The following is a 25,788-nucleotide window of genomic DNA, read 5'->3' as shown; positions in this document are numbered from 1 at the left end:
TCTCTCTCTCTCTCTCTCTCTCTCTCTCTGTCTCATGAATAAATAAATAAAATTTTAAAAAAAAAGATTATTCTTTTCCCCATTCAACTGTCTTGACACTCTTGTCAGAAATCGATTAACCAAATGGAAAAGTTTATCTCTGGATCTCAATTCTATTCCATTGGTCTCTGTATCTATCCTTATCCCCAGACCACAGTCTTGATTGCTTTACCTCTGTACTAAGTTTCCAAGGATGGAAGGATGGAGGTGCACGTGGCCCCGGTGGAGTAAGCAAGGCTTTTCCGGGCGGAGGTCGTGGAGGCCTCAATCGGGGCGGCACCTTCAATCACAGCAGCAGCAACAACTGCCCACTTCAGAGGTGGAGGCGGTGACTTCGGAAGCCGGTGGCAGCAGAGGAGGATTTGGACAAGGAGGTGGCCGCCAAAGGCCAACACCAAGGACCTCCGGAACATGGAGTTTTATTAGGAGAGTTCCTGCATCCCCGGGATGATGACATAGTTTGTAAATGTACTACAGATGGAAATAGGTGCCTTATTTCAATGCTCCAGTTTATTTAGAGAACAAAGAACAAATGGGTAAGTGGATGAAATATTTGGACAACTTAGAGATTTTTATTTTTCCTTTTTTTTTTGTTTGAAGATTTTATTTATTTATTCATGAGAGACACAGAGAGAGAGAGAGGAAGAGGCAGAGACACAGGCAGAGGGAGAAGCAGGCTCCATGCAGGGAGCCCGACGTGGGACTCGACCTCAGAACCCTGGAGTCAGGACCTGAGCCAAAGGCACAGGCTTAACTCCTGAGCCACCCAGGTGCCCCAAAACTGCAGAAGTTTTATATAGACCCATGCAAACAGCTGCCACTCAACATCCAGGTGGTTATCTCTTGGAGGTGGTGGCCGGGGAGGTCGAGGAGGAGGTAGCAGAGGTGGTACAGGTGGAGGTTTTAGAAGTGTAAGAGGAGATGGAGGTGGAGGCTTCAGAGGAGGAAGGGGGATGATTTCAGTGGGAGAGAACATAGTGTGACAGTTGACAGGGAAACTTCTGCATGATCTACTTCTATGGATCAGAAACTTGTTTCTTGAGCAAGTTTTGAAGAACTGGTCTTTTTATGACAGTGGAACTAAAATGTCAACGCCATGCAAAAATGAGTAAAACAGAATAAGCAATTTTCCTCTAAAAGAGTTCCAACAAATGTTTTAATGCTTTGTACAATGCCTGGAACTCTGTGAGTGCTTAATAAATGGCCAGTTTATTTATTTTTAAAAAGATTTTATTTATTTATATATGAGAGACCAGAGAGAGAGAGAGAGAGGCAGAGACACAGGCAGAGGGAGAAGCAGGCTCCATGCAGGGAGCCTGACGCCGGACTCCATCCCCGGACTCCAGGATCACACCCTGGGCTGAAGGCAGATGCTAAACCGCGGAGCCACCTGGGCTGCCCAAATGGCCAGTTTAAATATACAAACAAATAAAAAACATGGAAGGATGAGTCTTTCTTTCTTTCTTTCTTTCTTTCTTTCTTTCTTTCTTTCTTTCTTCCTTCCTTCCTTTCTTTCTTTCTTTCTTTCTTTCTTTCTTTCTTTCTTTCTTTCTTTTTTAGGATGAGTCTTTCAACTTTGTTTTTCTTTTTCAAGATTATTTTGTTATTTTGTCCAGGGGCAGCCAAGGTGGCTCAGTGGTTTTGCTCCGCCTTCGGCCCAGGGCATAATCATGGAGGCCTGGGATCGAGTCCCGCGTGGGGCTCCCTGCATGGGGCCTGCTTCTCCCTCTGCCTGTGTCTCTGCCTCTCTCTCTCTCTCTCTCTCTCTCTGTGTCTCTATGAATAAATAAATAAAATCTTTTTTAAAAAAGATTATTTTGTCTATGCCAGGTGCCATGCATTTTTATATGAATTTTAGGGTCTGCTTAGCAATTTCCACAAAAGAGCTAACTGGAATTTTGATAGGGATTGCACTGAATCTCTGGATCAGTCTTGGACGTATTGCCGTCTCAACAAAATTAAATCATCTAAAAAAATAATAAAAAATGAATCATCTAATCTATAAACAGGAAATGCCTTTTATTTTTCTTGCTTGATCTGAGTGGAAAATCATTATGTCTTTCAGCATTAGTATGATGTCAGCTGTAACTGTTTCTTAGATGCTCTTCATCATATGGAAGTTCTCTCCTATTTCTAGTTTGAGTGTTTTTATCCTGAAAGTGTTGACTTTTCTCAAATGTTTTTCTGTAACCATTGAGAGTATAATGTGATTTTTTGTCCCTTATTCTACTAATATGGTAAAAACATATTAAATTGAATTTTGGATGTTTGTCTACAGAGACACATTACAGTAAAACTGTCAAAAGCCAAAGACAGGGGCACCCGGGTGGCTCAGTGGTTGAGCGTCTGCCTTTGGCTCAGGTCGTGATCCTGGAGACCCAGGATCGAGTCCCACTTCGGGCTCCCTGCATGGAGCCTGCTCCTCCCTCTGCCTGTGTCTCTGCCTCCGTGTGTGTGTGTGTGTGTGTGTGTGTGTGTGTGGTGCCATGGATAGATGGATAAAATCTTAAAATAAATAAATAAATCCCTTGGGAAAGTCACTTCAGTCAGAGGGAGATGTATAACAACAGTAGTCATCCTTGTCTTCGTCTGTACCTCTGTGATCAGAAGCAGCAATCAGAGATAAGAACAGAGATTACCAACATTTCGAGGAGAGGATCCTTTTTATCCACTCTGGTTCTCACAAGCTGCTCCTAGAACATGGGCATAGCTGCCTGCCCTGGGGCTAGGAGTGGAGGATGGGTAGGTGCTACTATGTTAACAGCTAAAGTTGATCAAAACCAGCTAAAATTTACTCTCCAAGTCTCCTCTTGGAAGTTGCAAGCTTTTCCTGGGCTCCAGAGTTCCAAAATAGTTACATCAGACTGATTTTGCCAGTGCAGCTGCTGCCTAGGTGGAGTGACAGGCCCCTGGTCCTACTCCATCATCTTTTCAGAATCTTCTGTAGTTTCTTTTTTTTCTTCTGTAGCTTCTTGAACATATAAAATAAAGTTATAAGTGTTTTAATCTTCGTTTACTAATTCTAACATTTGTATACTTTCTGAATTATTTTCATTTGATGAATTTTCTTCTCATAATTGGATACTATTTTCTCTTTCTTTGTATGTGCGTTTATTTTCAAATGAGTGGCCAGACATACAGATTTTACTTGGGTTCTGGATATTTTTCTATTCCTATAAATATTCTTGAGATTTGTTCTGGGGACAGTTACGTTACCTGGAAATAGTTTCATCTTTTCAGGGCTTGCTTTTAAACTTTGTTATATGCTGTCAGACCAGAGTTTAGTCTAGAACCAATTTTTTCCTACCACCAGGGAAATTTTTTTTTAATAAAGTAGAAGTTTTATTTATTTATTTATTTACTTATTTATTTATTTTTATTCATACAAGTAGCAAGCAGGCTCTGCTTTATGCAATCACTCAGCAGCCCAGGCGAAAGCAACTTAATTCATCTTCTACATATGCTCTCCACAATCTCCTGTGATAGTTCTCCAGAAAACCTCAGTGGGCTTGAGGAAGCACTGCATGTTATAATACATATGCTTAGTATAGTGCCTAACACAGAGTAAGCAATCGATAAATGCTAATGGCTAATATTAGCCATAATTTTGGCTTAGAAACCAAGAGACTTAGAGGTGAATTGAAATAAATGTGAGTCTTCTTAAACCATAAAAGAATATTTTATATATTTATTTTGAGCACAAAAATGAGACAATTAGAACTGAGATAAGAATTATTCTGGGGGATCCCTGGGTGGCTCAGCAGTTTGGCTCCTGCCTTCAGCCCAGGGTGTGATCCTGGAGACCCGGGATCAAGTCCTACCTCGGGGCTCCCTGCATGGAGCCTGCTTCTCCCTCTGCCTGTGTGTGTGTCTGTGTGTGTGTGTCTTATGAATAAATAAATAAAATCTTTATTTAAAAAAAAGAATTAAAAAAAATTATTCTGGGCAGGGGCACCTGGGTGGCTCAGTCAGTTAAGCATCTGCCTTCGACTCGGGTCATGCATGATACCAGGATCCTGGGATTGAGCCCCAGGTGTGACTCCCTGCTCAGCAGGGAACCTGCTTCTCCCTTTCCTTATGCCCCTCCTCCTGCTGGTGCTCTATCTGTCAGATAAATAAATAAAATCTTTAAACAACAACAACAAAAGAATTATTCTGGCCAATACCTGTAAGGTGGCTCTGCGGGGGTGTGGTGGTTGTAGGCTGACCATCAGCTGGAAGACAGTTATAATGGGATAGATGAGAAGTGACATCAGAAGGAGCATGGGGAAGAAGAAGGAGACAGCTAATAGACTCTACTCTCTGAAGGCTTCTAGAGTCTAGATCTCTTATATTTCTAGATGTCCTACCTTCAAATATGTGTTTGGTGTCTCTATTCGTCACTGGCAAAAATAAACTATTTCGTTGGTAATCTCAAAATAATTTTTGCTAATATTTGGATTTGATTGCAAAATATAACATGAGAAGGTACCGTAGGAGATCTCCTCAACATTAGATATGTGACTATTTGGAAATCGAGTGAAAATGATTTTGTATTAATTTCTGCTTGTTATTAAATGACTCTTAAGTTCTTATTTTCTCCCTGTATGCCCCAAAATTATTAACATATTTAGTTACTTCTCTGCTTTGATTTTTTTCCTCTTTTTTTAAAAACATTTTTCTTCTTCTTTAGGGTAATTAATCCCAATTTTCACTGATTTTTATACCAAAAAAAAAATGCTCAGGCAAATTTCTAAGTATTGTACCCAGGGAATTACAAGGTCCTCTATTCTGGCAGGTGGGAACACATTATTCTTGGTCTTATGTGAGATTCAGAGGTTACTCTCTTTGTTTCAGGTGATTCTTTACCTGGTTTAAGTGATTTCCTCACATAAATACACTAAACAGGGGCTCCTGCCCGGCTCAGTCAGTAGAGCATGTGACTCGATCTCAGGGTCATGAGTTCCAGCCCCATGTTGGATGTAGAGCCTACTTAAAAAAAAAGGAAAAAAAATAAGCTAACCAGTACTCAGCAGATGATTCAAGAGGAAACCTCAAGGTATCTTTTAAAATCTCTTAGTGTATAGCTCTCTTCGTTCTGTTCCTTTGTCCTGTGCTCTCTAGCCACCCTGGCCTCCATCTCTTTAACTAAAGATGACTGCCAAGTTCTTTCTAGGTTCTTCTAGTGTATGACCTAGAAATTCTCTCCAAGCAATAAACTGGGAGAATCATAGGGTTTACTTCATTTGTTTCTCATCTTTCAGGAATCACTGCCCATTACTGCATGGTGTCCCATGTCTTGAAAACCATTGCTTCATATATTTTTAATCAAGTTTTTTAAGGTTAGTTTTGATTTTTTGGTTTTTTGTTTTGTTTTGTTTTTTCAGTTGAAAAGATCAGATCCCTGTTACTTCATCTTGGCTAGAGCAGTGTTCTGGCTTTTTTCCTGAATAGTTCCTTCCTCATCAGTAGTCTACCCAGCAAATTCCACTTGACTCCGCCTCCACAAAGTCTACCCCTGTCTTCTCAGCTCCGCCAGACTGCAGTGCTCTGCTTGGACCCCACTTCACTAGGTTGAGAGTTCATAAAATGCCAAGATGACTATAATTCTCACCTTGTTTGTTTCTATGCCTGTTGTCCAATGTCTAAAAACATTTATTTGATATATTTTTTCCCAATTTCTAGTCACTTAAAATAGGAGGGGTTACTCTGTGCCAGTTTCTTTGTTATGTCTAGAAGTGGAAGCCTAACCTTAAACCTGCCTTGCTTTAGGGCACAAACAAGATGTCTCAGGCTCACCTTATACCTTTCCTGCCCCAGATTTTGTATCAATTATTTCTCAAAAAAGCCACTGATTCCTTTCAATGGAGGAAGGTAGAAACAACCAAAACTAAAGTTCTTACTTCATGTCTTTGATTTTATCTATTTTCCTCTAAAAAAATATTAATTCCTGAAATCGTTAACATATTATTTATTTTATCCTTTGAAATAAAGAAAAATATATAAAAATGGCAGTATTAATGTCAACTGAGACAACCTGCAATATTCTTTTTGTACAATCTTTGTAACTCTCTATAAAGAAGCTTGCTTCAATTAAGAGGTAAAAAAAAAAAAAAAAAAAAAGTGGTATAGTTTTTTTCTTCCCAAGGTGATCCAGGAATAAAATTAGAATTGTAAGGTGTCTCAGTGGCTCAATCGGTTAAGCATCTGCCTTCCGCTGGGGTCATAATCTTTGGGTCCTGGGATGGAGCCCCGTTTCAGGCCCCACACTCAGCAGGGAATCTGTTTTCCTTCTCCCTCTGCCCTTCCCGTCCCTCCCGCCCCTCCAGCCCCTGCTCCTGCGCTCCCGCTCCCGCTCCCTCGCTCTCTCGCTCTCGCTCTCGCTCTCTCTCTCGCTCTCTCTCTCTCTCTCGCAAAAATAAAATCTATTAAAAAATTAGTTGAGATGTTCAGATTCTACTTCTTGTGCAATTTTCCTAATGTGTTACTCTGCTCCTACCTGTGTTCTACCTCTATTCAAGTAGAGCTGAGAATTCCTAGCCCGTTGATTAATCTTTAATAATTATTTCCTTTTATAGACACTGGCCTCTTACACGTTAGCAATTAGGATTCCCAATCACAGAATGCGGACACAGTTGAGAAAAAGCTCTTATATTTGGTTTTTAGTCTAAAAAGAAATCAACTTTGAGGATGACAGTGAAATCGAGTGAAGTGGGGTGGGGTGGGGGTGGGGGTGGGGTGGGTGGCTCAGCGGTTTGGCACCTGCCTTTCGCAGAGGGCGTGATCCTGGAGAACCGGATCGAGTCCCACATCGGGCTCCCTGCATGGGGCCTGCTTCTCCCTCTGCCTGTGTCTGGGCCTCTCTGTGTCTCTCATGAGTAGATAAATAAAATTTTTAAAAAAATATATCAAGTAAAGTTATCCTCAAATTTGAAGCAGGTAGAGCTAGGCCCAACCAAATATAAGTAGAAGCTAGTTATGAGAATTTTTATGATTCCAAACATTAGGAGGGATAATAAATAGGAGAGAAGCCTAAAGCTTTACACAGTAGATCATAAACCTAGTTCCTAGGTTTCCTCACTTGCTGACTGATTCTTATTGATTAGCAATTGATTGACAACTGATGCTTAGAGAAAAAAAAATTTTTTAGAGCAGATTTTTAACTTGCTGAAAATCGATGTCTCATGCTGCTTTGGATTTGTTGTATTACAGCTGACCCTTGAACAATGCAGGTGGTAAGTGTGCCAAGCCCACACACAGAAAATCGAGGTATAACTTTTAACTCCCTAAAAACGTAACTACTAATAGCCTAAGGTTGACCAGAAGCCCTACTGATAACATAAACAGTTGATTAACATATAGTTTATATATTATATACTGCATTCTTACAAAAAAGTAAGCTAGAAAAGAAAATGAAAATGTTATGAAGAAAATCATAAGGAAGAGACAATATATTTACAGTACTGTGTGAAAAAAATCTGCCTGTAAATTGACTCACATAGTTCAAATCTATTGTTCACATTTCATTCTGCATTATTTCATTTGCTGTATTATTTCATTCCTTGCACTTCATCAAGAGAATTGGTTAAAACAAAGTTAGGAACAATGAAGTTCTGACAGTAACTTCTAAGGAAGAAAAATACATTTTCTAAGAACATTTCAATGGCTATTTAATTTCACTACAGCTTCTCTTCATGGTTCAACGTCTCTAGGGATAAGAAGCTGCATATTGGTGAATTTTTCAAAATTGTTATATAGTTGAATGAACAGACATGTTTAGCATTGTTCCATGTTAGAACCAGAATGAATTAACAAAGAGTCTGCTACCTTTTGTTTTGTTTTTTGTTTTGTTTTTTAAACACTGCTCCCTTATGATAGAAAATTTTCCGCTGGGCAATTAGAGAAAGCAATAAAGTTGCCCAAGCCTTTTTTATCCTGGACATGTTAAAATAGTTCTTTATTTTCTCTATATATGTAATGTTATGTACATGCAAAAATATCATTATACAAGTCTTTTGTTACTGTTTTTCTTTTTTTTTAATATTTTACTTATTGATTCATGAGAGACACAGAGTGAGGCAGAGACATAGGCAGAGGAAGCAGGCTCCCCTCTGGGAGCCCGATGTGGGACTTGATCTAGGACCCCGGGGCCATGCCCTGAGCCAAAGGCAGATGCACAACCACTGTGCCACCCGGGTGTCCCTGTTACTGTTTTTCAATGCACATACAGATTTCTTGAAGAACAGCCTTGTCAAAAGTCTTAAACATTTTTCTGCATGTTTTCTTATTCAATCTTATTTCGTAGAAATATATTCAAAGTAACCAGTATCTCTCTTTTCATTTTTTGTTTAAGATTTTATTTATTTTTTCATGAGACACACACAGAGAGAAGCAGAGACACAGGCAGAGGAAGAAGCAGGGAGCCCAACATGGGACGCAATCCCGGATCCCAGGATCACACCCTGAGCCAAAGGCAGACGCTCAACCGCCGAGCCACCCAGGTGGTGTCCCATCCACTATAACTCTTCTTATTAGGTGCATAACAGGAGGGATGTAGTGTAATTTATTTATCTTATACTATTGATGACATTCACATTGTTCACATTCCAGGGTTTAGCCATCATGAACACAACATATTTGGTTTCTGTGACTTTTTCTTTAAACCCCTAAGTATGTTATATGTTTGGTACTATTGGGAGTAGAATTTATTTGGTTTGCCACATGCCTATTGCTAAAATAGAGAAAAGGTATTGATTTCTTCATGGTTCCTTTTATGAGAGGCTGAGAAAGGAGAAATAAGGAAGAAGAGGGCTGGGATGATTATTTTTTCATAACGTGTTATAGAATTAAGTGACTCTTTAAAACACATGCATGTGTCATTTTTATTAGGGGCCCTGTGGATGTCTCAGTTGGTTAAGCATGAGCCTTTGGTTCAGGTCATGATCCCAGGTGGGACTCCCTGCTCAGTGGGGAGTCTGCTTCTCCCTCTTCCTCTGCCCCTTTCTCCCTACTCCCCGCTTGTGTTCTCTGCTCTCTCTCGTGTCCTCTATCTCTCTCAAATAAATAAAAAAAATTTTAATGTAAAAATTAAATATAAAATACTAATCAGTAATGGGTCATCCCTATTAAGTTTCTGATTTTATCTGAAATGCTAAGTGTTTTACTATTTAGGATAATATTGGCTATTTGGAAAAATAGCCTTTATTATTTGTTTCCTGGAATTCTTTTTTTTTATTTATTTATGATAGCCACACACACACAGAGAGAGAGAGAGAGAGAGATTGAGAGAGAGAGGCAGAGACATAGGCAGAGGGAGAAGCAGGCTCCATGCACCGGGAGCCTGACGTGGGATTCGATCCCCGGTCTCCAGGATCAGGTCCTGGGCCAAAGGGCAGGCACTAAACCGCTGCGCCACCCAAGGATCCCTGTTTCCTGGAATTCTTACTTAAAATTATAGTTATTGGTATCCCTGGGTGGCTCAGTGGTTTAGCACCTGCTTTTGGCCCAGGGTGCGATCCTGGAGTCCCGGGATTGAGTCCCACGTCGGGGTCCGGGCATGGAGCCTGCTTCTCCCTTCTGTGTCTCTGCCAATCTCTCTCTCTCTATATCTATCATGAATAAATAAATAAATCTTTTAAAAAATTATAGTTATTATTTACCGTTATTTATTTATATTATTTTTATTATAAATTACATTATATTATTTATATTATTCATATTATGCATAAATGCTGACTTTTATCAAAAGTTTTTTAACAGTTATTAGCAATATCATAGTCTTAATAGGATCACAATAAGTGATAGTAGGCAGCCTGGGTGGCTGAGTGGTTTAGCATCACCTTCAGCCCAGGGTGTGATCCTGGAGGCCTGGGATCGAGTCCCACATCGGGCTCCCTGCATGGAGCCTGCTTCTCCCTCTGCCTGTGTCTCTGCCTCTGTCTGTGTGTCTTTCATGAATAAATAAATAAAATCTTTAAAAAATAAAACAATAAATGATAGTGATTTATTTTCTTTTTAAGATTTATTTATTTATTTATGATAGAGAGAGAGAGAGAGAGAGATTGAGGCAGAGACACAGGCAGAGGGAGAAGCAGGCTCCATGCCAAGAGCCCGATGTGGGACTCGATCTCGGGACTCCAGGATCGCGGCCTGGGCCAAAGGCAGGCGCTAAACCGCTGAGCCACCCAGGAATCCCCAGTGATTTATTTTCTTAATATTCAGCCACTCTGCATTCCAGAAATAAACTTTACTTAGTTGTAGGGTATTATTCTTTTGTACATTGATGAATTCTCTTTGCTAATATGTTCTTTAGAAGAACTGCCCCTCCAAGTAGGAACTCTCTCTCGTGGTTAAATAGTAAGATTACCAACAGTGTAAAAAAAAAAAAAAATACCAACAGCGTGTTGATTACAAATAAGAGAACAGTGATAGAGGTGGTGAATTTTCCAAACCAGAATCTGCAACAGCAGGACCCAGGGATCCAGCCACCAAGATAGGGCAGCTCCACAGTAAATAATGGAGTGAGGGGGCAGGGCTGCTCCCTCCTTTTTGACAGAATCAGCTTCTTCCTTGCCACCAGCATCTCACAGAAAGGGCCTATCCTCACAGGATCCTGAATGGATTTGATCCACTTTTCTTCGCCTGCATGGGAGCTGAAACCAGGTACACCCCCTGCCATCTGCCTTCATTTTGCAGACTTTGATGAGCTTCCCCACATTGTTGGTGATGCAAAGCACAAAGTGGTTGGTTTCTGACACTCGTCAACATCTTGGATGTTCAGATTTTTCACAGGGATGATTCCTCCCAGGCCCTTGTCTGTCATGTTCTCAAAATGGTAGAGGCAGTTGTCTGTGACGATAAAGCAGCGCCAGTTCCACACCTTCACCTGGCCTCCTCCAAGCTTAAGGAGCCAGGCCTCCAGGTCCAGGCTGAAGAAGGTATGGGTCCGACCATTCCCATCATCCTCAGGAATACTGAAGAGCTCATTTCAGATGCTGTCGTAGAGGTTTCTGAGCAGTGACTCAGGCAGTTCCCACCCTCACTGATGCTTTGATTCATGGCCCCAAAGAGCTCCAGGCCCAGCTTGTCCCAGACACTGGGATTGTGAAGGCCGGCGTTCAGCATGATCAGGTGAAGGATAGCACCTCACATACACCTGTAGACTAGAAAACCCTGGGGTTGCACAGGCAGTATCACTGGGCAAAGCTCCAGTCATCTATGGCCAGTCTTCTGGGCCTCTTTGGGGAGGCAGAAAGCTCCAGAGAAACTGACTGAGGGCCTGTACTAGACTGAGGTCTGTGGGCTCCTACAGACCTACAAAGGCATAGAGCATTGGCAGGTTTAGCCCTTTCCTTGCCCCAAGGAAGCCCCCATAGCTGTCTTGTTCAGGCTCTTGCCCTGGTACAGGAAACGAGCATGTTCTGGAGAAGTTCCTTCTCCACCAAGAACTAGATCCCCTTCTGGGGCACATGTTGAAGTTCTTGCTGCCCATTGCTATCTTTCAGTTCTGTTGCAAGGTTTTAACTGCCTTCTTGGGCTTCCAGACCTTCCACCTTGTCCATGGCCTCACTGAGAGCCTCCACACGCACTGGATCTCCACCAGCAACTCCAGCTTCCGCCGCCGTGTGTTTTCCGGCTCTGTCAGCTCCTCCACAGTCAGGTGTTGGGGGCTCACTGGCACCCTCCATAGCAGCTGGGGAGGCCGCAGGGAGTCGGCGCAGGCCTGCGGATCTGGCCTGGATCCTCACTGGCCCACGGGCCCGGTGAACCACTCACAGTCTCCAGGTGCCACAGCCTCCCTCTCTGTGCCCGTCTGCAGGCTGAGGTCTCTCTAGCCTCTCCACCTCCCCGCCCATAGGGAGTTCTGCATCTGGCCTCCAGTTTTCTCTTTATAAAAAAACAAAAAACCTATAGCAAGATATAGTGGAGAAGATGGAATCACGTGATGTAACAAAAAGAACATAACTTTATAAATTAGAAGATGACATTTGGTGTTAAATACTTACTAGTAAGCTAAAACAAAATAATTTTAAAAATCTCTAGGCACTGGAGGGATCCCTGGGTGGCGCAGCGGTTTGGCGCCTGCCTTTGGCCCAGGGCGGGATCCTGGAGACCCGGGATCGAATCCCACGTCGGGCTCCCGGTGCATGGAGCCTGCTTCTCCCTCTGCCTGTGTCTCTGCCCCTCTCTCTCTCTCTCTCTGTGTGACTATCATAAATAAATAAAAATTAAAAAAAAATTAAAAAAAAATCTCTAGGCACTGGGATGCCTGGTGGCTCAGCAGTTGAACCTCTGCCTTGAACTCAGGGTGTGATCCTGGGATCAGGGATCTAGTCCTGCATCAGGCTCCCTGCAAGGAGCCTGCTTCTCCCTCTGCCTGTGTCTCTGCCTCTCTGTCTGTCTCTCATAAATAAATAAATGAATCTTAAAAAAAAAAATCTAAGCACTATGTTCTATGATTCCACCATGCTTTGGCATGAAGTTTTAAACAAGATAAATGCAGTAATAGAACAAAATTAGGATTTTATTACCCTTAGAATTGGCATCAGGCAACCACAAACCTTCCACCACAATGTCAAGACACTGAACCTTTTATATACATGTCAGGCTCCATCCCTAAGGACATAGGTTATAAGTCTTGAAAGATTTAAACTGAAATGCTTGGCAGGCTGGGTGGCTCAGCAGATTAGCACTGCCTTGAGCCCAGGGTGTGATCCTGGAGGCCTGGGATCGAATCCCATGTCGGGCTCACTGCATGGAGCCTGCTTCTCCTGCCTGTGTCTTTGCCCCTCTTTGTGTGTCTCTCATGAATAAATGAATAAAATTTAAAAAAATGAAATGCTTTTGTTTTATCATTTCATGTACCATTACCAATTCATATAAGCATGAAAAGCATTTGATTATTTTATCTAATCCACAGCACCACTATTTTCAGCAATAATCCCTAACATTGGGGCGCCTGGGTGGCTCAGTTGGTTGGGCATCTGCCTTCGGCTCAGGTCATGATCTCAGGGTTCTGGGATCGAGCCCCGCGTCGGGCTTTCTCCTCAGCCAGGAGTCAACTTCTCTCTCTCCCTCTGCTGCTCTCATAATGCTCACTCTGTCTCTCAAATAAATAAATTCTTAAAAAAAAATCCCTAACATCTACTCTTCCAACTAACAATCTATTAATTTCTCCAATATAAATTAATTTCTGTCATTCATTGGTTTAATAAGTAAAACATCTAATGTTGATTAGAGTTGAAATGACTGAAGTGCTTCTAGCAATTCCTCTGGTGTCTGAATTCTCAATTAGAATGCTAGCTGCATCTAGAAGATAATTCTAACCTAAGAAACCCATAATATTTTACTCTCTACATTGGAATAGTTTAATTAATAGATATTGTAACACCAGATTCAAATACTAATTCTGACACTTAATAGCTATGTGATATTGGGCATGAATGTAATTTGATCCCCCTAAGACCCAGTTTCTTACATGTCTACTGGGGATAATACCCAGTAGAATGGTGAGAATTATAATATAATGAATATAAAAAGGCAATATAAACTCTGAAATAGTCTACAAATTTTAGGCATTATTATTGGATAATAATACCTCAAATAGAAGTTGGGTTCTGTTGAGTTCCTTTGAGGATTTGTTCATGATATGGAAGGTTAGGGGATCTCTAATGTTCACCTATTGTAAATATTATAGTTTTGATGTTCTCTTTGCTTGTCTATGAAGCAAGGAGAAAAGCAAAATGAGTAAGTTATGAGGTCCTTAACCCAGAAGGTCAAAATAATTGCCTTACTCTGGCACAGGGGCCATAACCCTCATCGACAGTATTCTTTCTAGTGGAAGATTCTCTATCATATGAGGGCAGACCTAATAGATTTAATAAGAATAGCTACTATTTATTCAGTGTTTACTCTCTTCCAGGCAATGTGCCAAGTATATTATCTAATTTAATCCCCATAATAAGCCAATAAAATAGGTATTTTTTAAAGATTTATTTATTTATGATAGATAGAGAGAGAGAGAGGCAGAGACACAGGAGGAGGGAGAAGCAGGCTCCATGCAGGGATCCCCACGCAGGACTCGATCCCAGGACTCCAGGATCGCGCCCTGGGCTGAAGGCAGGCACCAAACCACTGAGCCACCCAGGGATCCCTGAATAGGTATTGTTTTTAAGTCCATTTTAAAATGAGGAAACTAGGGCACCTGGGTGGCTCAGTTGGTAGAACGTGTGACATTTGGTTGTGAGTTCAAGCCCCACATTGGGCATAGAGCCTACTTAAAAAAAAAAAAAAAAAGAGGAAACTAAGGCTCAGGGAAATGAGGTAACTGCCCAAGTGGTGGTTCAAGGATTTGAACTCAAGCAGTTGTTCTTTTTTTTTTTTTTTAAGATTTTATTTATTCATGAGACACAGAGAGAGAGAGAGGCAGAGACACAGGCAGAGGGAGAAGCAGGCTCCATGCAGGGAGCCCGACATGGGATTCGATCCTGGGACTCCAGGATCCCGCCCTAGGCCAAAGGCAGTGCTAAAGCACTGAGCTACCGGGGCTGCCCTCAAGCAGTTGTTCTTAACCTATCTTCTAAATTCAACAGTTCATATATAAATACTATATCTATATTTTTTATGACTGTCTATTTGAATTTTCCTTAACATTCTAGGCTTAATAACAGGAGGGCAGGGACACCTGAAGCCTGTTTCTCTCTCTGCCTATGTCTCTGCCTCTCTCTCTCTCTCTTTCTCTCTCTCTCATGAATAAATAAATATAATCTTAATAAAAAAAAAGAACAAGAAGGCAGACAAAATGCATGATGTTTCCTTCCTTTACTAAGAACAAACATATATATTCATTCATTTGTACATTCAGTTAGTTTTCCTGGGGAAATTCAGCTGACCACAAAAGCATTGTAGAAGCACACCTATATTGTTTTTTCTCTGTTTCATCTCATATTTTGTTTTCTCAACTAAAGTTATTTTCCGTCTCTTTAGTCTTCTCTTTTCCCATGTGTGATAGATTGTCTGCAAATGTGACTACCAATATAGTTCCTCCCATTCCTATTCTTCTCATCAAGAGGTTGCGTTTATTTATTTATTTATTTATTTATTTATTTATTTATTTATTTATTTTTTAAGAGGTTGCATTTATTTCCCCAACCCTTGAATCTGGACTGGCTTTGCTACTTGCTTTAACCATGAGAATATGGTGGAAATAAAACTGTGACAATTTGAAAGTCAGGACTTTCTTTTTTTTAAAGATTTTATTTATTTATTGAGACAGAGAGAGGCAGAGGGAGAAGCAGGCTCCATGCAGGGAGCCTGATGTGGGACTCGATCCCAGGTCCCCAGGATCACACTCCAGGCTGCAGGCGGCGCCAAACTGCTGCACCACCAGGGCTGCCCTGAAAGTCAGGACTTAAGAGACTTGGTAGTTTTCACTTTTCACCTTCTTGGAGCCTTGTAGAGAAGTCCAGCTATCCTGCTGGAGAGATTAGGTGGAGAGAAAAGTTCCAGCCAATAGCAAGAACCTACTGACCAATGTGTGAGCCATATTGTATCACTCAGACTTCGTCAAGACTCTAGATGACTGAAAAAAAAAAAAAAAAAGACTCTAGATGACTGTCATATGAGTAAACCCAGCTGATAACACATAGAGCAGAAAAGTCACATAGTTGTAGCCAGCCAACACACAAAATAACAATAATAAATTGTTGTTTAAAGCCACTTTGTGGTGGTTTGTTATGCTGCAAAAGCTACTGAACTGCAACATGATGGCTAGAAACATTTTGATAGAAAGGCCAGTCACATCACTGGAGATATCTTCAGTTAAAGAGATGACTGTTTTTGTGATCTATAAAAGAGCATGAAGCAGTGAAGTAAAATGTGTGGCTGATTTAGGCCTGTCTTATCCATTTCTGGATCGACCAGCATAAAGAAAAGAAAACTAGGGCAGCCTGGGTGGCTCAGTGGATTAGCGCCACCTTCAGCCCAGGGCCTGATCCAGGAGACCTGGGCTGAAGGTCTCCCTGCATGGAGCCTGCTTCTCCCTCTGCCTGTGTCTCTGCCTCTCTCTCTGTCTGAATTTAAAAAAAAAAAAAAAATTCCTCTCTTCTTCCTCTCCCCTACTCACAATTATCAGAGAAAAGGAATGTAAGAAATTGAGAGTTGTTTCTCATGAAGTAGCGGAAAGGAGGCTAAAGGAAAGGAAAACCAAAAGGTGATCTTTAAATACAAAGGAGAAGCATTGACTTTCTTTCCAAAGACAAATGTGAAGGGGAGAAATGGTGATGGAAGTACGTAGATTCAAATGGTTCTTTTTAAAAAATGGATTCTCACTTCTGTGAGGGAGTTAAAGTAGGCATAGGAAAATGTGTGAGAATTACTTTCTTGATTTCTTCATGTGTAAGAACTGTTATATATATATATATATATATATATATATATATATATATATATATATTTACATATAATGTGAAAAAATTTTTTTAATTTTTATTTATTTATGATAGTTACACACACACACATAGAGAGAGGCAGAGACATAGGCAGAGGGAGAAGCAGGCTCCATGCACCGGGAGCCCGATGTGGGATTCGATCCCGGGTCTCCAGGATCGCGCCCTGGGCCAAAGGCAGGCGCCAAACCGCTGCGCCACCCAGGGATCCCTAATGTGAAAAATTTTATACATAAAGTAAAAAGATTAGTACAATGAATAGCTATATTCCTTTCCAGAGTCAACAACTATTATTTTGCCATATTTGTTTATTTGCTGAACTTTTTTTTTTAAAGATTTTATTTATTTATTCATAGACAGAGAGAGAGAGGCAGAGACACAGGCAGAGGGAGAAGCAGGCTCCACGCAGGGAGCCCGACGTGGGGCTCGATCCCGGGTCTCCAGGATCACACCCCAGGCTGCAAGCGGTGCCAAAATGCTGCGCCACCGGGGCTGCCCTGAACAACTTAAAAAAAAATATATATATATATATATATATATATACATATATAATTTATTTATTTATTTATTCATGAGAGAGAGAGAGAGAGAGAGAGAGAGGCAGAGACACAGGCAGAGGGAGAAGCAGGCTCCCAGTAAGGAGCCTGACGCAGGACTCTATCACAGGACCCTGGGATCCCGCCCTGAGCCAAAGGAAGACGCTCACCCACTGAGCCACTCAGGTGTCTCACCCTCTCTTTCTTTTTTTTTTTTTTTAAACATTTTATTTATTTATTCATGATAGTCACACAGAGAGAGACAGAGAGGCAGAGACACAGGCAGAGGGAGAAGCAGGCTCCATGCACCGGGAGCCCGACGTGGGATTCGATCCCGGGTTTCCAGGATCGCGCCCTGGGCCAAAGGCAGGGCCAAACCGCTGCGCCACCCAGGGATCCCTCACCCTCTCTTTCTTAAAAACTCTTTCTTTGCTCTCACTCTTGTCCCAGGAAGGGTGAAGAACATCAAATACTGAACACCGATAACTTCTAGCTGTCACAGGTATCTTCAGAATAGAGGACCTGGAGAAAGCCATAAAGAGGGGACCTAGAAACGAAGTAGCTGAAGTTCACACAAGCTTCCGCCCCTAAGTCCCGCAAAGCTCCTCCTTCTGCTGTGCCTTCTCTTCCCCCTTGCAAACAAAAGATATAATCACATTTTGAAGTTTTATAGTGGTTCTCCCAACCTCCATCTCAGGGAGGGGCCGTGTAACCACCTAGGAATTACAATATGGTCTGTACTAAAGCTGCCACAGAGGGCCGCCTGGGGGGCCGCCTTCCACCCAGGTGGTGATCCTGGGGCCCAGGAATCGAGTCCCACGTCGGGCTCCCTGCATGGAGCCTGCTTCTCCCTCTGCCTGTGACTCTGCCTTTCTCTCTGTGTGTCTCTCATGGATGGATGAATGAATGGAATCTTTAAAAGAGAGAGAGAGAGAGAAAACTCTGCGCAGGGCCCAGAGAAGAGGGAATAGGGACCTGACTCCTTAGGATTTTCTCTAAGATTAAAAAATGAGGTAAAGATAGTGGACAAGATTACTCTTTTCAAAAATATTGTGCATTTGATGGTAGGTCCCTACTGTTACGTCTTCTCAGGAACCTTTGGATTATATATAACAGTAATAGATGACAGCACCCTCAAAACTTCAGTAGTGTGCTGTTGGGATGAGATATAAAGATAAGTTTGTCTCCCTGTTTCGAGGAATTCAAGAGTTTTTGCTTGGTTTGGTTTGGAGGCAGGTACTTAAGACAAGTACATTAATAACATTAGTAACTGCTAATACAAGTTGGGTTTTTTTTTCAAGATTTTATTTATTCATGAGACAGAGACATAGGCAGAGGGAGAAGCAGGCTTCCTGTGGGTAGCCTGATGTGGAACTCCATCCCACGACCCCAGGATCATGACCTGAGCCTAAGGCAGACACTCAACCACTGCACCACTTGGGTGCTTTTTTAATTTCTAAATTAAAGTTTTTAATTTGTAAATATACATATGCATATACAGTCAAGCTTCATTATTCACGGATTCCACATCTGTGAATTCATGATCATCCACAGACATGCAGAGCAGTGAAAAAGTTCCCTGATGTGCACATACTGAGCTGTGGCACAGTTGTTTTGTTTCAGATCTCAGACTGCAAACATGTTTTTGTGGTATAGTCACACATTTTTTGCATTCTTTTATTGTACTGTTTAAAGTAGCCCTCACGTGTATTGAAGTGATGTGTAGCTTTCCTAGGTGCAAGAAGGCTGTGACATACCTTCTGGAGAAAATACAGGTGTTAGATAAGCTTTGTTCAGGCATGAGTTATAGTGCTGTTGGTTGTGGGTTCAATGTTAATGAATCAACAGTATATATATATTTTTTTAAGATTTTATTTATTCATAGAAACAGAGAGGGAGAGGCAGAGACACAGGCAGAGGGAGAAGCAGGCATCATACAGAGAGCCTGACATGGGACTCGATTCAGGGTCTCCAGGATCACCCCCTGGGCTGCAGGTGGCACTAAACCACTGAGGCACCGGGGCTGCCCTAAACTGTCTTTTTTTTAAAATATTTTATTTATTTATTCATGAGAGACACACACAGAGAGAGGCAGAAGACATAGGCAGAGGGAGAAGCAGGCTCCATGCAGGGACCCAATCCCATACCCCGGGATCACACCTTGAGTCAAAGGCAGATGTTCAACTGCTGAGCCACCCAGGCGTCCCAAACTAAGTGTCTTTAAACAGAAACACATATAAAACAAGATCATGTACCAATCAGTAATGAAAATGTGACTAGAAGGTTTTATCTTGTTTTTTATACTTTTATTTATTCATGAGAGACAGAGAAAGTGGAAGAGACAGAGGCAGAAGCAGGCTCCATGCAGGGAGCCGGATGTAGGACCTGATCCCAGAATTACAGGATCACACCCTGAGCAGAAGGCAAACACACTTAACCTGCTGAGCCACCCAGGCATCTGTCTAGAAGCTTTTAGAAACCTAACCTGTATTTCTCCTAGGAGCAATGGTTCAGTTTTCACTAAATCAGTGTTTGTGGTGACTTTACAGAACATAACTACTATAAATAATGAGAATCCTTATTGTATATATATATATATATATATATATATATATATAAATAAACTATATTATATATATATATATATCCCAATAAGTTATTGTGATTAAGGACGTTTAGCCACTACTAGTGATGGAAAAGAGCTCTGAGAATAGAACTTGGGAAATCCCCTATATTTAGAGGACAGCAGCCTGTGAAGGACAGAGAAGGTCAGTCAGTCAGAGATTGGTAAGAACCAAGAGAAAGCCATTTCAAGAAACAGGAATGGTGGGTAGACTATGTCAAATGCTACAAAAGATCCAGAATGGGGACTTACCAAAAGTCTTTGAATATGGCTATTGACAGATCTTACTTTTTTTTATAATGGAAACTGTGCCAAATGTGGGGCTGGAACTCAAGACCCTGTGATCAAGAATCTCAAGCTCTGACTGAGCTAGCCAGGGGGAGAGCAGAGGGAGAACAGTGAATCTTAAGCAGATTCTACACAGAGGGCAGGGCCTGAGGGGGGCTCGATCTCATGACCTTGAGACCACGACTTGAGCCAAAACCAAGAGTGAGACTTAACCGAGCAAGCCAGCCAGGTGCCCACCCCCCATCTTAAAAAAAAAAAAGGTATAATATGTAAACATAACAAAGTACCATAAACTACGTAGCTTATAAGCAGAAATTTCTCACAGTTCTGGAAGGTGGAAGTCTGAGATCAGGTTACCAGCACCGTTAGATTCTGCTGAGGACCCTCTTCCAGGTTGCAGACTGCCAACTTTATGTTGTATTCTTGCATCGTAGAAAGAGGGGAAGAGAGAACTCTCTGGGGTCTCTTTTATGAGGGTACTAATAACCACTTAAGAGGACTCCACCCTCATACCAAAGTCCCCACCTCCTAAATCCATCACATTGGGTTTAGGATTTCAATGTATGAATTTTGGGAGTACATAAACATTCATTCCATTGCATAAATCCAAAACTGTAACATTCCAGGATTAGAATACCAAAAATAGTTCCAGCTATATATATCACACAAGAGATCCATCCTTACAAGCCAAGTCTTGAGTTTTTCTATGTGTAAAGGAGTTTAGGATGTATCCATATACTAGTTTAAAAGTCCTTAGGCTTACTTTCATCTCCTCCCCTCTTCCTAAACCATCTCTTTTCCCTGGGTTTTATCATTTCCTGCCTTATGCCAGACTTTGTTCTCTGTTATCCTGTCTTCTCCAGTACCTCCATTTCCATTGGCTTCTCTCATCCTTCAAATATATATATTTTTTAAAAACCCTCCTAATTGGGGCAGCCCCGGTGTCACAGTAGTTTAGCACCGCCTGCAGCCTGGGGTGTGATCCTGGAGACAAGGGATCGAATTCCACATCGGGCTCCCTGCAGGGAACCTACTTCTCCCTCTGCCTGTGACCCTGCCCCTCTCTCTCTCTCTCAATAAATAAATAAAATCTTTAAAAAAAATAAAAATCCTCCTAATTCTTAAACAAGCCAAAAAAAAATAAAAACCTTTCCCTTGACTACTAAATATATACAATATAGTTATCATGTTTTTTACTCCTATATTTGTCCCTTTCAGTCTCAGCTGATGGTGTTGAATTTTTACTGAAACTCCCCAAGTAGAAACCTCATTTCTTCCCCGTTTCTAATTGGTTTTCAAGGTCAGAAATTTATCAAAATTCTGAGTGAGCTTTTTTTCTAAGCTCTTGCCTAAACTATCATAACTAGTCTGTCTGCAGTCTTTCTCCACTCCAGATGGTAAATTATATTCTACAAACATTTTTTGCCAGACACATATGTGTCTGGCATTAGAAACACAAGAGACAAATATGACACTCAAGAAACTTGTGTACCCACAATAGCATCAGTCCTATTAAAAACTTCTTTGTTGGGATCCCTGGGTGGCGCAGCGGTTTGGCGCCTGCCTTTGGCCCAGGGCACGATCCTGGAGACCCGGGATCGAATCCCACGTGGGGCTCCCGGTGCATGGAGCCTGCTTCTCCCTCTGCCTGTGTCTCTGCCTCTCTCTCTCTCTCACTGTGTGCCTATCATAAATTAAAAAAAAAAAAAAAAAAAAAACTTCTTTGTTGCCAACATAAGTTCAAACTCCTTAAGCAGCCATTTGGTCCCTTTACCATTTGGCCTGGATCCACCGCTCTAGCCTTAACTCTCACCATTCTACTTTACCTACAGTGTCTCCTAAGCTCCAGTCACAATATACTTTGCACAGATCTTATAAAATTCCATTGCCCCTGCTTTACATATGCTAGATTTTCTGTCTGGAAAATGCTCTATTTTTTTTAAAAGATTTTATTTATTTATTTTTATTTATTTTTAATTTTTTTTAATTTTTTTTATTTTTATTTTTTAAATTTACTTATGATAGTCACAGAGAGAGAGAGAGAGAGGCAGAGACACAGGCAGAGGGAGAAGCAGGCTCCATGCAGGGAGCCCGATGTGGGACTTGGTCTGGGACTCTCCATCACACCCTGAGCCGAAGGAAAATGCTTAACCACTGAGCCACCCAGGCATCCCAAGATTTTATTTTTATTATTTTTTTAAAGATTTCTGTCTCTGTCAAATAAATAAAATCTTAAAAACTGGGGGTGGGGTGGGGGCACCTGGGTGGCTCAGTTGGTTGTCTCCTTTGGCTCAAGTCATGATCTAAGGTCCTGGGATCCAGCCTCGTGTTGGGCTCCCTGCTCAGAGGGGACCCTGCTTCTCCCTCTCCCTGATTTCCTTCTTCAAATTTTACCTGATTTCTTCTGATCCCAGAGAATATTGCTAATTTACATAGAAATAGCATGTATCACTCATATCACTCGTTTTATAGTCTCATTTCCTGTACTATGAACTCTAGGTATATATACTGTAAGGTAGTATTTGGAATGGAATACCATTTTTAGAGAATTTAAATATATTTCATTTTATTTTTATTTTTAATTAAGTAGGCTTCATGCCCCATGTAGGGCTTGAACTCATGAAGCTGAGATCGAGTCACATGCTCCACCAGCTGAGCCAGCCAGGCATCCCCAAATATATTTCATTTTAAAAAGTAAGATCGGCTTTTTAAAGAGCTAACCTCTTCATTCTCCTAGAGCTGTTCATGCTTTTATCAGCCCACAAAATGGTAGCAAAACTCAGAATAGGAAAAAGCTCAACATGAAACACACTTGTTTTTAATCCTTCCCATTATAGCCAAACCAGACTAATAGGGTATGATTGCAAACAGGGGGAAGATGATGGCATCAGAGAACATAAAGTAATTTAAGTTGCTATATGTGATATTTAGCTAGATGATTATGACCCAATTTCTTATTCTTTATACCTAGAACAGATTACTACTTTGCCTCACAAATACAAAATTAACAACCTAAGTTTTTTTTTTTTTTAATTTATTCATGAGAGACACAGAGAGAGACAGACACAGGCAAAGGGAGAAGCAGGCTCCATGCTTGGAGCCCGATGCGGGACTCGATCCCAGGACTCCAGGATCACGCCCTGGGCTGAAGGCAGATGTCCAACCACTGAGCCACTCAGGTGTCCCGTTTTTTGTTTTGTTTTGTTTTGTTTTTTTAACATTTTATCCATTTATTCATGAGAGACAGAGAGGCAGAGACACAGGCAGAGGGAGAAGCAGGCTCCATGCAGAGAGTCTGATGTGGGACTCGATCCCAAGACTCTAGGATTACACCTGGGCCAAAATGTGGGCACCAAACCGCTGAGCCACCCATGTGTCCCAACAACCTAAGTTCTTTTTTTTTTTTTTTTTTAAATTTATTCCCGAGAGACAGAGAGAATTAAGCGAGAGAGACACAGGCAGAGGGAGAAGCAGGCTCCATGCAGGGAGCCCGACGTGGGACTGGGTCCCGGGTCTCCAGGATCAGGCCCTGGGCTGAAGGCGGCACTAAACCGCTAAGCGACCCGGCTGCCAGTCTAAATTCTTATTAGAAAATCCCCTCATAAATCTTATCGTTCTCACTTGTTTTAATTTTTTAAGTGCTCATGTCAATCTTCTAGATTATGGTTCTTTTTTGCTAGTAGTGTCTGTGGAACCCACATTAAAATTTAGTCCTCAGAAAAACATCAGGGAGGAATGCCTGGCTGGCTCAGTTGGTAAAGAACCCGACCCTTGGTCTTAGGGTTGTTGAGTTTGAGCCCCACATTGTGTGGGGAGATAACTTAAAAATCTTTAGGGAGGGCGGCCCGGGTGGCTTGGTAGTTTGGTGCCGCCTTCAGCCCAGGGCCTGATCCGATCCTGGGGACCCGGAGTCGGGTCTCAAGTTGGGCTCTCTGTGAGGAGCCTGCTTCTCCCCCTGCCTGTATCTCTGCCTCTCTCTCTGCCTCTCATGAATAAATAGATAAAATATTTGGAAAGAAAAAAGGAAGAAAAAAATCTTTAGGGGTGCCTGCATGGCTCAGTGGTTGAGCATCTGCCTTTGGCTCAGATCATGACCCTGGGGTCCTGGGATCAAGTCTCGCCTATGTCTCTGCCTATGTCTCTGCCTCTGTGTCTCTCATGAATAAAATCTTTTTTTTTTAATTTTAATTTTTTCCATGAATAAAATCTTTAAAAATACTAGAAAGAAGATTTATACTACAATTATAATTAACAAATTGTTTTCATTTGCTTTTACTAATTTCTTTTTAATTGGCTTTCTCTTAGGGATTGTTAGGATTAAACCCAGGAGATGGAATTAGTACTTGCCAAGTGTTTTCCAGTTCCTGTCATTTTGGGTTGTAGATTTCTCTCCCAAAAGCCCTGACACTATAATTATACATGTTTGAATCTAGATTTTGCCTCCTACTAGAAACAGAACTTGTGAGTTTAAAAAAGAAACCTGGTACAACTTGGGTCACTACCAGCTAATGATTGATGTAACATGTAAAAGAATAAATCTTATTGCAAAGGGTGAGAAAGCCATTTCCAGACCGACACTAACATGAAATCCCCTGAAATAGATCCAGTGAGAATAGTAATATAAAAAACAAACTATGAATTAGGGCACAATGGGCCTTAATTTCCAAAAATTTTTTGTGTGAAAGTCAGTTTTTCCCATAGGACTTCTTTTGATAAACGAAATTGCCAGCTATTTGAGGCTGCAGTCTTTTAAATGCTATCTTCAATTCAGTTCTTCCATTTTCACTTCATCATATGTTACCAAATTAATCTATCTAGAACACAAGAGTGTTACTCCTCTCCAAAAAAAAAAAAAAAAAAAAAAAACCTTCAACACCTTTCCATTGTCAGAGAAATAAATTGAGAGCAATTAACCGGAATCTCAGTACCACCATTTCTTGGTTGTGATCTACTTCTAAACCTTGTCTTGAATTATTCCCCACACTCTGGGCTATCCCAGGTTAGGGGAGTGGCAAACTATAGCCCGCAGACTAAATTTGGGATACTATCAATTTTTAATTTTGTTTTTTTAAATTTTTATTTTTTTATTGTTTATGATAGTCACAGAGAGAGAGAGAGAGGCAGAGACACAGGCAGAGGGAGAAGCAGGCTCCATGCAGGGAGCCCGACGCGGGACTCCATCCCCCCGACCCCGTGATCATATCCTGAGCCGAAGGCGCGCCCAACCGCTGAGCCACTCAGATGTCCCAAGATTTTATTTGAGAGAGAGCAGGAGCAGGGAGGAGAGGGAGAAGGAGCTCCCAGCTGAGCAGGGAGCCCAACTCGGGGCTCTATCCCAGGACCCTGGGATCACAACCTGAGCCGAGGCAGACACTTAAGCAATTGGGCCCCCCAGGGGCCCCTAATTTTTTTTTTAAGATTATTTTTAGAGGGGGCGGGGAGAGCTCAAGAGCCATGGGAGGGGCAGAGAGAGAGGGAGAGAGAATCTCAAGCAGAGCTGAAACAGGGCTTGATCCCAGGACCCACCCTGAGGTCACGTTCTATGGTTGATTTCATGCTACAATAACAGAGTTCAAAAGGTGCAACAAAGACCTTGTAACTTTATTTCACCCTTTACAGAAAGTCGGCCAAACCCTGACCTAGATCTTCACCTTCAAGATTCCTGCCTGAAATGTACTCCTCCCACTCATTCCTGCTGTCACCTCTGAGACTGTCAAGAGTCTTTTTAAAAATTTAAAAACGTAATCCCCCCCCGAAAAAAACACATACTTCTCCTACAAATATAAAGCATTTTTTAAAAATTTTTATTTATTTATGATAGTCACACACACACAGAGAGAGAGGGAGAGGCAGAGACATAAGCAGAGGGAGAAGCAGG

At 41.6% G+C, this 25,788-nt stretch overlaps 1 pseudogene; it reads right to left on the bottom strand.

Moving 5' to 3' along the window:
• Window positions 1–218: 218 nt before the first annotated feature.
• Window positions 219–20,339, bottom strand: LOC129511560 (cytohesin-2-like; annotated as a pseudogene).
• Between the last annotated feature and the right edge of the window lie 5,449 nt (window positions 20,340–25,788).

The sequence above is a fragment of the Nyctereutes procyonoides genome, unplaced genomic scaffold (assembly GCF_905146905.1).
Source record: "Nyctereutes procyonoides isolate TBG_1078 unplaced genomic scaffold, NYPRO_anot_genome, whole genome shotgun sequence".
Taxonomy (NCBI): Eukaryota; Metazoa; Chordata; class Mammalia; order Carnivora; family Canidae; genus Nyctereutes; species Nyctereutes procyonoides.
Note: the sequence above shows the minus strand (reverse complement) of the source record. Positions and strands in the feature narration are given on the sequence as shown.